Genomic DNA, 15,840 nt, shown 5'->3' on the forward strand with positions numbered 1-15,840 from the left:
GGGTCTCCTATTCCATGGACATGACATGGAATATCTCTTTGTTTATTTTATTATTCCTTGATTTCTTTTATCAGTATTTTACAGGTTTCCTCATATAGGTTTTATGCAAAATTGATTAAATGTATAACTATTTCATTTTTGTGTGTGCTAATTAAATGATATTGTGTTTTCAATGACAGTTTCTACTTGTTCATTGCTACAATATAGGAAAGTGAGTTACTTTTATATATTTACTTTATATTCTGTAATCGTGTCATAATTTTGCTATAATCACTTACCAGCTCCAGGAGTATTTTTGTCATCTTGATGTTTTACACAGATTAAGATTGCCATTATTCTAATAGAAGACACAAAGTTGACTTAAACAATGTAATTGGGAAGACATAACATGTTTTTGACACGAGAACAATTCTTTTCTTTTTTTTTTTTCATTTAGTATTGAGAAGTGGTCTTGCTCTGTTTCCCGTGCTGGAGTACAGAGGCACAACTATAGCTCAAAGTCTCAAATGTCTGAGCTTAAGCAATCCTTCCCCTCAGCTTCCCTAATAGGTGCAAATACAGAAGCATAACATGGCACCTGGCAGAGAACTCAATTCTTTAGATGTCTTTTTCCCCTTACTAAATTTATAAATGTGATGCAATTCCAATAAAAATGCAATGCATTTATCTCTTGGAACTAGATTATATGAAGTTGGTAGGAAAATAAATTAATAAAAAAATTGTCAAAATTCTGGGGAAAAGAGCAATGTGGGAGGCTAATCGCATCAAAAATTTAAAACACTATAAAATCTCTATAGTCAAAGCTTTATGATATTGACAACTGGTAGAGAAATGGACCAAAGTTTGTGTTTCAATAATAAATCAAAAAATAGAGTCATATGATTATGAAAATTTAATAAATAAAGATAAAAAGTCCTATCTCAAGTGATGGGGACATTTTGGACTATTTAATAAATGACAATGAGCTTCAAAATCAAATCAATTATTATAAAAAATTAACCAGATTACATAAAAATAGTAAAGAAAAATGTTTTTACACTCTACTCAATTTTTGGCTAACAGTTATGCTTAGTAATATTTGAGTATGTGAATCTACTTTTCCAACTATAAATTGCACATTGAATGCTTAAGTATGAAAAGAACTATACAAATTTCATTAATATTTGTAAAAGTGATTCAAAATTTAAATGCTAATATTTTGAGTTTATTGGTTTAAATAACATATAGTAATGACATTAATTTTACTTTTTAACTTTTATTAATGATGCTACTAAAAATGTTAAATAATATGGTGTTTGTTTATAGTTTTACTGCACATCACAACTTTATTTTAAAATAAATCATATCATTAATGATAGCCCATATCACATTTCCAATGTTTTAATTGATGAGCTACATATTTGGCCAATAAAAACTAGTTTCCAACATTTGTCCTATTATTATGAAAGACACCAGTGTTGATTGAGATAAATATGACCAAGGTATAGATAATGGCTATCAGTAACATTTACCTTTGTAGTCTTTGGATTAAATGCTAGCTGGTCACCTCTGAATTATAATTTGTGATTAGCACCTCACTTTTTCTAGAATGTGGTTTAAACAAACACATATATTTGTACAATTATGTTTCTGCAGAAATACTTCAAGTAATTTATAGGTATTGTAACTGCTGTAGCCCCACTTGAAGCACTGAGATTTAATATAATCAATGCTGGCAATAAAACTTTATATATGTGTGCTAGTCTGTTCTCACACTGCTATAAAGAAAAATATCTGAGACTAGGTAATTTACAAAATAAAGACATTTAATTGGTTCCACAGGCTTTACAGGAAGCATGACAGCTTCTGCTCAGCTTCTGGAGAGGACTCAGGAAACTTACAATCTTAGAGGAAGGCAAAGGGGAGCAAAGCACATCACATAGCTGGAGGAAGAGGCAGATAGAGAAGGTGGAGGGAGGTGCTACATGCTTTTAAACAACTTGATCTCACAATAACTTTCACACTCACTATTATGAGAGCAGCACAAAGCAGATGGCACTAAACCATGGGCAACTACACCCATAATTCAGTCACAACCCACCAGAACTTATCTCAAACATTATGAATTACTATTCAACATCAGATTTCTGGAGATATGCGGACACAAACCAGATCATTCTTCCCCTGGCCCCGCCCAAATATCATGTTCTCCTCAACATTGCAACATACAATCAATGCCTTTCCAACTGTCCCCCAAAGTCTTAACTCATTTCAGCATTAACTCAAAAGTCCAAAATTCAAAGTCTCATCTGAGACAAGGGAAGTAAGTCCCTTTTACCTATGAGCCTGTTAAATCAAAAACAAATTAGTTACTTGCAAGACACAATGAAGGGTATAGGCATTGTGTGACTACTCCTATTCACAAAGGGGGAAATTGGCCAAAAGAAAGGGGCTACTGGCCCCATGCAAATCCAAAACCTTAAAGGGAAGTCATTAAATCTTAAAGTTCCAAAATTGTCTCCTTTTACTCCATATCCCACCTTCAGGGCATGCTAGTGTAAGGAGTGGTCTCCCAAAGACTTGGGTAGCTCTGCCCCTGAGACTGTAGAGTTCAGCCCCCAGGGCTGCCATCATTGACTGGCATTGCTGTTGAGTGCTTACTGGTCTTGCAGAACCTGATTATAAGCTGCCAGTGGATTTACTATTCTGGGGTCTAGAGGACAGTGACCACCTTCTCACAGCTCCACTAGGCAGTGCTCCAGTGGAGACTATGTGGGGGCTCCAACCACACATTTTCTGTCTGTACTACCCTAGTAGAGGTTGTCTGTGAGGACTCCTCCCCTGAAGCAGGCTCCTGCTTGGATATCCAGGCTTTGCTATACATCTTCTGAAATCTAGGTGGAGGCTCCCAAGCCTCAACTCTTGCACTCCGCATACCTGCAGGCTTAATGCCACATTGGAAACTGCCAAGGCTTATTATTTATACCCTCTGTACCTGAACCCCATTTAGCCACAACTGGAGCTGGAGTGTCTGGGATGCAGGTAGCCATGCCTTGAGACTGTGCAGCATAATAGAGCCCTGGTTCTGGCAGAGGAAACCATTTAATTCTCCTGTGCCTTGGGGCCTGTGATGGAAGGAAGAGGCCACTGCAAAGGTCTCTGAAATGCCTTGGAGGCCTCTTCCCCATTGTTTTGGCTGTCAACATCTGGCTCCTTTTTACTTATGCAAATTTCTGCAGAAAGCTTGAATTTCTCCCCAAGAAGGCTTTTTCTTTCTTTTTTTTTTTTTTTTTTTTTAATACCACATGGTTGGGCTGCAGATTTTCCAAACCTTTTATGCTCTGTTTTTCTTTCAAATATAAGTTCCAGTTTCAGGAATTTTTTGTTTTGTTTTGTTTTGTTTTGTTTTTTGTGCTCACACATATCAGCATAGGTTGTTAGGAGCAGCCAGGTCACATCTTGAATGCTTTGCTGCTTTGGAATTTCTTCTGCCAAATACCCTAAATCATTACTGCCAAGTTCAAAGTGCCACAGATCCGTAGGGCAGGAGCACAATGTCTTCAGCCTCTTTGCCAATGCATAAAAAAGTCACCTTTGCTTCAGTGCCTAACAAGTTTCTTATTTCAATCTGAGACCTCTGCAGTCTAGCCTTTACTGTTCATAACACTATCAGTATTTTGGTCAAAACAATTTAAGAATTCTCTAGGAAGTTCCAAACCACTTTTAAACAACCAAATCTCATGACAACTCACTTGCTCACTATTATGAGACCAGCACAAAGGAGATTGTGCTAAACCATGAGAAACCACTTCCATTATTCAACGGCCTTTCACTGGGTCCCGCATCCAATATTGCAGATTATAATTCAATGTCAGATTTGGGTGGGGACACAGATAAACCATATCAATATGTTTATAACCTTTTGTCCATTGTGAATTATAACATAAATGTAACAAAACATGCAATACTAGAACCACATGGTTTTAAAAAGACTTTTTGTTTATACTTCTCATTGGAAGAGACCTAAAACAAAATGACATAAGTATAATAATAGAGGGAGGGTATATTCTTTCTTCTTATATTCTTATATTTTGTGCCAAATGTAAATATGTAAATAAATTTTTGTGTTATGGGATACCCATGTTTCACTTTACTTTTTGTTTCTATATTACTTTTATAACAGATGATATAACATAAAAAGTTCAGATGCAAATATTTTGAGATAAATTTTCTAAACAGTCAAAAATATATCCACTGATTCTTAGATTCTTAGGCTCCTTATAATTTTCTTTTTGAGTAATTACTAAATATGTGACCTCTTTTATTGTTCTACATTATTTGATTCTTAAAATTGATGGTTTAAAGATACATTAATAAAATTTTTATTTTAGAAATGTTTTATAATTATATAAAATGGAAAAGACAGTGCAGAGAGTTCACATATATGTCATACCCAGGGTTCCCTAATATTAATGTGGTACTTTAGTTAAATTAATAAACCAATAAAGGTATATTATCATTAATCAAAGTCTATACTTTCTTCATATTTTATTAGATTCTTTGTAATGTCCTGTTTTCCTATTTTAGGATCTCATCCAGGATATCATATTACATTTAGTCATCATGTCTTAGGTTTATCTTGGCTGTGACAAGCTCTCAGAATTTACTCATTGTTGATACCTTTGACATTTGTGAGACATATAGGTCTGATACTTTGTAGAATGATACTTCATTAGGATTTGCTGAGGTTTCCTCATAATTAGTTTGGGGTTATGTGTTTTGGGGAAGAAGCTGACAGAAGATAAAGCAACATTCTCAACATATCATATCAAGCATACATGCTATCAACATAACTTATTAATGTTAACCTATATCATGTGCAAAAGTATTAATTGTCAGGTTTCTGCACTGTAAGGTTTATTTTTGCCTCCTTTCTATGCTGTAGTCTTTGAAAGCAAGTGACTGGGAATAGCATACACTTAAGACATGGGGAATTATGTTCCAATTACTTAAGGGAGGATGTATCTACATAATTCTTTTGAATTCTTCTATATTAAATACATTTATTAAGTACAAATTATATCTTCTCTACTAAATCATAAGCTTTCTGAAGTCACGTATCTTAAGACTTTGAGAACTCTGTGACAAGATGGCTGACTAAATGCAGCCAGGAGGATCATCTGCCACTGAGGAATTAGGAAGTCAGGAAGACTGGTGCACTCCCAGAAATCTTAAGAGAGAAGTCATTGAGAGTGTATGGACGGAAGACACAGATGCTGGGCTAAAGGGAGAGGAAGCTGGGAACGCCATATAAAGCTACTGCACACCAAGACTTGTTTCTGGGGAAGGAATGAATTGAACAGTCAAGGAGAGATCCACTCTCCACATGGACCTCTGTACCCTGTCAGCAGGAGAACCCATGACACCATAAATACTGCTTAGAGAGGTGGTAGAGGTGGGACTCCAGCCTATGCAGAGCCCAGATGATTTGGTGTAAGAATTTCTCCAGTAAAGCATGGCAAAGGATACCCAACCCTCAAGACTTGCCATGCTCCCCTAGGAGACTTTAGACTTAGAGAATCTGTCAGACCTGAGCAGAGTAGAATGTTCTTGCCTATAAGATGGAGCCAATCAGATATGAGCACCCCACTGTGTGCTGGCCATGCTCACTTGAAGTCTAATCTCATATCCCCATTGGAGTTCCTCCCAGGAGCCCACATGATTGTTGCTTTGCCAGCAGATTGTGCCTGACCATTGGAGAGCTCTACCAGAGAAGCCTCTACCAATGCACACCAGTACAGCTGCAGCTTTCCCCCACTGCAGCCTCCCCAAACCACTTCGTCGGGACACAGTAGCCCACAGCCACCCTCCCACTGCTTTGCTGGCTTGTGTGCACACAGACAGACCTTGTCTCCCCTTTCCCACTGGTATGAATGTGTACCTACTGGGCCACTGCTGACAGAGTGAGTGCATACCCCTGGGCTCTCCCCCCACCAGCAAGAGCCACTGCCAACCTAGGTGCCAATACTGCCACAGGTACAAATTTGCACACAGAGGTTGGTGTAGCTAACAGCACCTTGCAGCAGCCAATGAGCACACACCTCACTGTGCTGCCACTGCTGCTGGCATGTGCAATTGAGCACAGATCATGCAATCATGCTGTCACTTCCCTGATGAAGCACTTTGACAGGCACCACCCATAGGAGTGTTGTGGCCAGCAGTCTGGGAATACCACAGAACCTCCAGCACAGGAGGTTACTAACCTTGAGAGACTAGAGAATAAAGCTGTGGGCCTAATACCAGTGCCCCAGAGTTTGATCATGCAGACCAGGAGTGCTGAGCTAAGCCTTGTCTCCCTATAATCTTCCAAAAATGAAGCCAGTTGACTAAACCCACCTTATACCACAATCAAACCTGTAAGGGCAACAGAGAAGATCCCAACCAAAGGACAGCAACATCAAAAACTGAAGGAACATCAGCTCACACAGATGAGAAAGGACCAGCACAACAACTCTGGAAACTTAAAAAGCCAGAGTGTCTTCTTACCTCCAAATGACTGCACTAGTTCCCTAGCACTGGCTCTTAACCAGGTCATAATGGCTGAAATGACACTGAGTTTTAGAAAAAAGGCAAAACTCAATCCAAAGTTTTTAAGGAATACAATAAAATTATACAGGAGATGAAAAACAAAATGGCCACCTTAAGAAAGAACCACATTTTTCTGATAGAGCAGAAAAACTCACTTTAAGAATTTCAGAATACAATCACTACTATTAACAGCAGAATACACCAGGCTGAGGAAAGAATCTCAGAGTTTGAGGACTGGTTTTCTTTAATAAATCAGCCAAACATAAATCAAGAAAAATGACTAAAGAAGAAATAACAAAACCTCTGAGAAATATGGGATTATAAAAGAGACCAAACTCTTAGAGGAAATGGAGAGAAAGCAAGCAACTTGGCAAACATATTTTAGGATATCATCCATGAAAATATCTCCAACCCCACTAGAGAGTTCAGCATTCAAATTCAGAGAACTTCTGTGAGATACTACATAAGAAACCATCATCAAGGCACATAGTCATCAAATTCTCCAAGATCAAAATAAAAGATGAAAAGTTAAAGAGAGCAAGAGAGAAGGAGAAAGTCAAGTACAAATGAAATCTCATTAGGCTAACAGCGGGCCTTTCAGCAGAAATCCTACAAGCCAGAAGAGGTTGGGGGCCTATATTCAGCATTCTGAAAGAAAAGAAACTTCAATCAAGATTTTCATATCTAGTCAAACTAAGCTTCATGAGCAAAGGAGAAATAAGAACCTTTTCAGACAAGCAAATTCTAAGGGAATTCTTTACCACCAGACCTGCCTTAAAAGAGGTCCTGAAGGGAGTGCTAAATATAGAAAGGAAAGACAGTTACCACATACTACAAAAGTACGCATGTACTATTGACACTGTAAAGCAACTACACAATCAAGTCTGTAAAATAATCAGTTAATAACATGATGACAGGTTCAAATTCATACATTTAAATATTAACCCTGAATGCAAATGGGATAAATGTCCCAATTAAAAGGCATAGAGTGACAAGTTAGATAAAACAGCAAGACTCAATGTTATGCTGTCTTAAGAGACCCATTTCACATGTACTAACACCCGTAGACTCAAAGTAAAGGGATGGAGAAAAATCTACCAAGGGAATTAAAAACAGTAAAAAGCAGAGGTTACTATTCTAATTTAACAACAAAAAACAGACTTTAAACCAACAAAGATAAAACACACACACACACACACAGACACACACACACACAAAGAAGGGTACTACATAATGTTAAAGGTTCATTTCAGCAAGAAAACAGAAATATTGTAAATATATATCCACCCAACACAGGTGCACCCACATTCATAAAGCAAGTTCTTAGACACTTATAAAGAGACTTAAATTACTACACAATAATAGTGGGAGTTTTATTTATTTATTTACTTATTTTTTGAGATGGAGTCTCATTCTGTCCCCCAGGCTGGAGTACAGTGGTGCTATCTTGGCTCACAGCAAGCTCCACCTCCTGGATTCACACCATTATCTTGCCTCAGACTCCCAAGTAGCTGGGACTACAGGAGGCACCTGCCACCATGCCCGGCTAATTTTTTGTATTTTTAGTAGAGATGGGGTTTCACCATGTTAGCCAGGATGGTCTCAATCTCCTGACCTCGTGATCCACCCGCCTCGGCCTCCCAAAGTGCTGGGATTACAGGCGTGAGCCATCGCACCCAGCCAGTAGTGGGAGATTTCAATAGCCCACTGACAAGATTAGATAGATCGTCAAACCAGAAGATTAACAAAGATATTGGGGATGTGAACTCAACACTAGACCAAATGGACCAAAGAGACATGTATAGAACACTCAATTCAAAAATAAAAGAACAAATTTTTCTCATCTGCACATGACACATACTCTAAAATTCACCACACAATTGGTCATAAGATAATTATCAGAAAATTCAGTAAAACCAAACTTATACCAGCCACACCCTTGGACAACAGCACAACAAAAACAAAAACCAATGTTAAGAAGATTGCTCAAAACCACAGAATTACATGGAAAATAAACAACTTGCTTCTGAATGACTTTTGAGTAAACAATGAAATTAAGGCAGAAATCAAGAATTTTCTGAAAATTAATGAGAACAAAGATACAATATACCAGAACCTCTGGAGCATAGCTAAAGTAGTGTTAAGAGAGAAGTTTATAGTACTAAATGCAAACATCAAAAAGTTAGAAAAATCTCAAATTAACAACCTACCATGACACCTAGGGGAACTAGAGAACAAAGAGCAAGCCAACTCCAAAGCTATCAGAAGACAAGAAATAACCAAAATCAAAACTGAACTGAAGGAAACTGAGATGCAGAAAACCACACAAAAGATCAATGAATTGAGGAATTTGTTTTTTGAAAGAATAAATAAAATAGATAGACTTCTAGCTAGACTAATAAAAAAATGAAAATCCAAAGAAACATAATCAGAAATGTCAAAAGAGACATTACCACAGGCCCTACAAAAATTAAAAAAAGGAAAAAAAAAACACACACACACTCTGAGATGACTACAAACAACTCTATGTACATATACTAGAAAACTAGAAGAAACGGGTAAGTTCCTAGAAATATAAAGCCTCTCAAGATTGAATTATGATGATATTAAATCCCTAAACAGACTACTGTTGATTCCTGAAATTGAATCAATAATAAAAAGCCTACTAACTATAAAAACTCAAAAATCAGAGAGATTCACAGCTAAATTCTTCAAGATGTGTAAAGAAGAGCTGTTACTATTCCTACTATAACTATTCCCAAAAATTGAAGAGGAGGGACTTCTCCCTAACTCATGCTATGAGGCCAGCATCATCTTGATACCAAAACCTGGCAGAGACAAAATAAAGAAAAACAAATAAATAGATAAACAAACAAACAAACTTCAGACCAATACCCTTGATGTACATAGATACAAAAATCTTCAAAAAAATATTAGCAAAAAGAATCCAGCAGCAAATGAAAAAGCTGAACTATCACAATCAAGTAGGTTTTATCCCTGGGATGCAAGGTTAATTCAACACACAAATTAGTAAATGTGATTCATCACATAAGCAGAGCTAAAAACAAAAATCACATGATCATCTCAATATATGCAGTAAAGGCTTTCAATAAATTCAATATCCTTCAATGGCTAAAGACCCTCAACAAACTGGGGATTGAAGAAATATACCTCAAAATAATAAGAGACATTTACAACAAACCCACAGCCAACATCATACTGAATGGGCAATAGAAGAAATCCTCTTGAACAAGACAAGGATGCCCTCTGTCACCACTCTCACTCAACATCATATTGGAAGTCCTAGCCAAAGTAATCAGGCAACAGAAAGAAATAAAAGGCATATAAATAGAAAGAAAGGAAGTTAGCTATTCTTGTTTGCAAATAATATGATCCTGTATCTAGAAAATTACATAATTTCTGCTCAAAAACTTCTTGATCTGATAAACAATATCAGCAATGTGTCAAGATAAAAAAATGAATACACAAAAGTCAGTAGCATTTCTATATACCATCAACATAAAAGCTGAGAGCCAATTCAAAAATGCAATATTATTCACAATAACCACAAAAAAGAAGAAATGCCTAGGAATACAGCTAACTAGGGAGTTGAAAATCTCCACAATGACAATGACAAAACGCTGCTCAAAATAATCAGAGATGACACAAACAAATGGGAAAACAGTCCAGGATCATGAATAGAAATAATCAATATTGTTAAAATGGACATACTACTCCAAATAATTTATAGATTTAATGTTATTCCTATCAAACTACCAATGACATGGCATTCTGCACAGAATTAAAAAAAAAAAAATCCTATTTGGGCCAGGTGTGGTGGCTCATGCCTGTAATCCCAGCACTTTGGGTGGCTGAGGCAGGTGGATCACAAGGTCAGGTGTTTGAGACAAGCCTGGCCAATATGGTGAAACTGTGTCTTTACTAAAAATATAAAAGTTAGCCAGGCGTGGTGCCGGGCGCCTTTATTCCCAGCTACTTGGGAGCCTAAGGCAGGAGAACGGCTTCAACCCTGGAGGCAGAGGTTGTTGTGAGCCGAGATACCACCACTGCACTCCAACCTGGGCTACAGAGTGAGACTGCCTCTCAAGAAAACAAAAAAAAAAAAAAAAGACTTTTAATATTCACATGGAACCAAAAAAGAGCCCACCTACCCAGGACAAGCCTAAGGAAAAATAAAAGGTGGAGGCAACACATTACCTAACTTCTATGCTAAAAAGCTACATACAATATCCAAAATTTCAAGAAACTGTTTCAAAAACAGACACATAGGCTGGGTGCGGTGGCTCAAGCCTGTAATCCCAGCACTTTGGGAGGCCGAGACGGGTGGATCACGAGGTCAGGAGATCGAGACCATCCTGGCTAACACCGTGAAACCCCGTCTCCACTAAAAAATACAAAAAAAAAAAAAACAAACAAAAAAAAAAACAGACACATAGACCAATAGAACAGAATAGAGAGCCCAGGAATGATTTTGGACACTTACAATTACTTGATGTTCAACAATGTCAACAATAACAAGCAATGGGGAAAGGACTCCCTTCTCAATAAATGGTGCAAGGATAACTGGCTAGGCATACACAGATTTAAACTGGGCCTCTTCCTTATATGATGTATATTATAAAAACACCCTCAAGATAAATGAAATACTTAAATTTAAAACTTAAAACCATAAAAAACTTGGCAAATAATCTAGGAAATACCATTCTGGACATAAGACTGGGCAAAGACTTAATGATGACGATACCAAAAGCAATCACAACAACAAGAACAAGAACAACAACAACAACAACAAACTTGACAAATATGGTATCTAAAGTGCTTCTGGGTAGCAAAAGAAACTATCAACAGAATAAGTTGACAGCCGACACAATGGAAGAAACTATTTGCAAATTATGCATCTGACAAAGGTCTAATACCTAGAATCTATAAGGAACTTAACAAGCCCCAAACCAACTCGTTAAAATATGAGCAAAGAACATGAACAGACATTTTCCAAAAGAAGACATACATGTGGCCAAATAGCATATGGAAAAAAAGTTCAACATGACTATTCATTATAGAAATCTGAATCAAAACCACCCTGAGATCCCATCTCACATCAGTCATAATGACTATTATTAAAAAGTCAAAAGACCACAGATGCTGATGAGGCTGTGGAGAAGAGGGAACACGTATACACTGCAGGTGGGGATATAAATACGTTCAGTCATGTGTAAAGCAGTTTAGAGATTTCTCAGAAAACTTAGAACTACCATTTGGCCCAGCAATCCCAATATTGGGTATATACTCAAAGAAATATAAATTATTCTATCATAAAGACACATGCATATGTATGTTTATCACAGCACTATTCACAACAGCAAGGACATAGAATCAACCTAAATGCTCACCCATGGTAGACTTGATAAAGAAAATGTGGTACATATACACCACAGAATACTACACAGCCATAAAAAAGAATGAGATCATGTCCTTTGCAGCAACATGGATGGAGCTGGAGGCCATTATCCTAAAAAAAAACTAACACAGTAACAGAAATCCAAATATGCTATGTTATAGGTTATGAGTAGGAGTTGAACTTTGAGTACATGTGGACACAGAGAAGGAAACAACAGACATCAGGGTCTACTTGCGAGTGGAGTGTGGAACAAAGGTTAAGATTGCAAAACTACCTATTGGGTACTAAGCTTATTACTTGGGTGACAAAATAATCTCTACACCAAAGTCTCATGACATTTCCCTATATAAAGAAATCTGCACATGTACCCCACAACCTAAAATAAAAGTTAAAAAAAGAAAAATGAAGGACCTTGTAGTCCTAGGACTACCATAGTCTATAAAAAAAATATGTTTTTCCTTTAATATTAATAGAATGAGGAATACAAAAGTTACTACTATTTATGGAGAGGAAAAGAAAACTTCCCCCCAATTTTAAAAGGAAAAGAGTACTATATAGTTTCACTTATGTAATATCTAAATCATTACAAACCTATGGGTTTCAAGAATGAACTTTCTTCTGAATTTTTTAATGCACTCCTTGCAGGTAATGCCTTCAGAAGAGTCAACAGCAGTTACAGTGGCCAGCTTGTTCATTATTTTTTGATATGGCCAGTTTACAAGATGTTCAACAACTGAGTGTATAACGTTTTGCTGCAGAGTTAGAAGAAGGCCAAGTAGCATGGGCAGTGGGGAATGTGAGAGAAATACAAAAATATACTCTATGGGGCTATAAACATATATCTCCTTTTCTACAATAGGGGAAGGGCTACAGAGATTTGATAGGCAAGAAAGACTGTCATGTAGAAGGCTTTCTGTGGGGAAAAGAAAGAGAGATCAGCCTGTTACTGTGTCTATATAGAAAGAAGTAGACATAAGAGACTCCATTTGGTTCTGTATTTGAAATACTGTTAATCTGTGACCCTACCCCCAACTTTGTCCTTGCAAGAGATATGTGCTGTGGTGACTTAAGGTTTAAAGGATTTTGGGTTGTACAGAATGTGCTTTGTTAAACAAGTGCCTAAAGGTTGCTTGTGGTTAAAGGTCATCACCATTCTCTTAATCTCAAGTAAGAGAAAAACATTTGTCTCCTGCCCGTCGTCCCTGGGCAATGGAACATCTCCATGTAAAACCCATTGTGTGCTTTGTTTACTGAGCAAAGAGAAAACCGCCTTTAGGAATAAGGTGGGATTTGCTGGAGCAGTACTGCTAAAAGGTTTATGGAGATGTTTGCATATGCATCTCAGGGCACAGCATTTTCTTTTGAACTTATTCAGGTCACAAAGATCTTTATCTATATGTCTTACTGCTGATTTTCTCCCTAAAATGATCCTATTGTCCTGCCACTCCCTTATCTTTTTGATGGTAAAGATAATTATCGATAAATACTAAGGGAACTCAGAGACCTGGCTGGCGTGGGTCCTCTGTAAGCTGAGCGCGGGTCCCCTGGGCCCCGCTTTTCTTTCTCTATGCTTTGTCTCTGTGTCTTATTTTTTTTCTAAAGTCTCTCGTTCCACCTAACGAGAAACACCCACAGGTGTGGAGGGGCAGGCCACCCCTTCAGCTTTCCTAATATATATATGCTTTAAAATTAATAGACTTGGGGTCTTGTGGTTATTTTAATATCATTACTTTTTTCATTGTTTCACTTCACTCGACTTTTTTATATATAATCATAAGGACTCGTTAAAATGTAATAATATAAAGATTTATATACATGTATATTTTATTATAAACTTCAGAAAGACAAGGGCGGCACTGGCCCTAAATTATGAATCTGTGAAAGACTTGAAATTGAGAAGCTGGAAAGCAAAGTGAGCATATCAGGATGTGCAGACTTAAATACTGCTGTTTGAAAGATCATTTTGTTATGACTGCTAAACTATTCTGTGGATAGAATCATTATAGGAACACTTTTACACTGTTGGTGGGATTGTAAACTAGTTCAACCATTGTGGAAAACAGTGTGGCAATTCCTCAAGGATCTAGAACTAGAAATACCATTTGACCCACCCATCCCATTACTGGGGATATACCCAAAGGATTATAAATCATGCTGCTATAAAGACACATGCACACGTATGTTTATTGAGGCACTCTTCACAATAGCAAAGACTTGGAATCAACCCAAATGTCCATCAGTGACAGACTGAATTAAGAAAATGTGGCACATATACACCATGGAATACTATGCAGCCATAGAAAAGGATGAGTGTGTCCTTTGTAGGGACATGGATGCAGCTGGAAACCATCATTCTCAGCAAACAATCGCAAGAACAGAAAACCAAATACCGCATGTTCTCACTCATAGGTAGGAATTGAACAATGGGATCTCTTGGACACAGGAAGGGGAGCATCACACACTGGGTCCTATTGTGGGGAGGGGGTAGGAGGGAGGGATAGCATTAGGAGATATACCTAATGTAAATGACGAGTTGATGGGTGCAGCACACCAACATGACACATGTATACATATGTAACAAACCTGCACATTGTGCACATATACCCTAGAACTTAAAGTATGATAAAAAAAAAAAAATGACGACAACAACAACAACAATCAAAACACCTCACATAATTGTATGTTCCTTATTGGTTCAATCACAAAGCTTTTTTTATGTAATTGTTATAAGCTTAACATGTACAATTACCAAATTCTTTGCTCTTGTTGGAATCTCCAGAATATTCAAACTCACAGTAAAGCTAAATTGAGCCAAAGATTAACTGGTACTATATAACAATTACACAGACTAATTATATTATTAAATGACTACCCCCCAAATCATTTGTTTTGGTAGGGAAGAAGAAATTTTAAAAATAAATAATAAAATAAAACAAAACAGCAGAACTTTATTTAATCTTTTATTAAATACTGGACTCCATGGAACAGATTTTTATTTTTCTTGGCCACGTGAACATTTCCCTAGCATTTAAGAGTCTCATAGATTTCCATGGAACTGAACTGCAAGATAGGGTGTGAAGTGAAAAACTAAACCTGTCTGATGTTTCTGCTTTTGTCAGATATTTACTTTCTACATTTGTTTTACTCTTTGTCAGGACAACTCCAAAGCAACACTTTATATCAGAAAGTTACTTTATTGTTTCACCTTTCAACTGCCTGATTTCCAAAGGGAGTGGTTTTTGCTAGGAGTAATTAAAGACAGACCTCAAGAAGCTCAGTGAGTCTTACAATCATCTACACAGTAGTAAATGACCAGATCAGCTTGAGGAAATAATGAAAGCACTGGCATCATGTCTACCCTATTCACTTCATTCAGAAATTATTTACTCCAATTCGGAGTTTCTGCTCATCAGATTTCTTCAATGATAATCATGTGACAAGAAAAAAATTTTCAGTTTTTATAGAAGTACATGTGTAGTGCCTGCAGTTCTGTTATTTCACCACCCTTCTTTCTTCCACAGATATTTGAAAAACAGACCTTATTTATTCCTGCCTCAGGGGAAAAGACCCTTCCTAAAATACGAAAAAAAAAAAATCTTATTGGTCATTAAACAAAAACATGAAGAAGAAAGTTTGAATAGCCACTAACACAGCAACTTTTAGGATGAGAACTAAATATAGAAATCTCTAGAATGAGATTTTTTGGTCTAAATCAGGGATCAGCACACTGTAGTCCACATACCAAATCTAATTTAATAGCTACTTTTGTATAGTTCCTATTGATTTTTTTTTTACATTTTTAGATGGTTAAAAAAAAGTCGAGACATTATTTCTAACATAAAAATATGTGAAAC

Source organism: Trachypithecus francoisi, unplaced genomic scaffold, assembly GCF_009764315.1.
Source record: "Trachypithecus francoisi isolate TF-2019V2 unplaced genomic scaffold, Tfra_2.0 Lachesis_group11, whole genome shotgun sequence".
Classification (NCBI taxonomy): Eukaryota; Metazoa; Chordata; class Mammalia; order Primates; family Cercopithecidae; genus Trachypithecus; species Trachypithecus francoisi.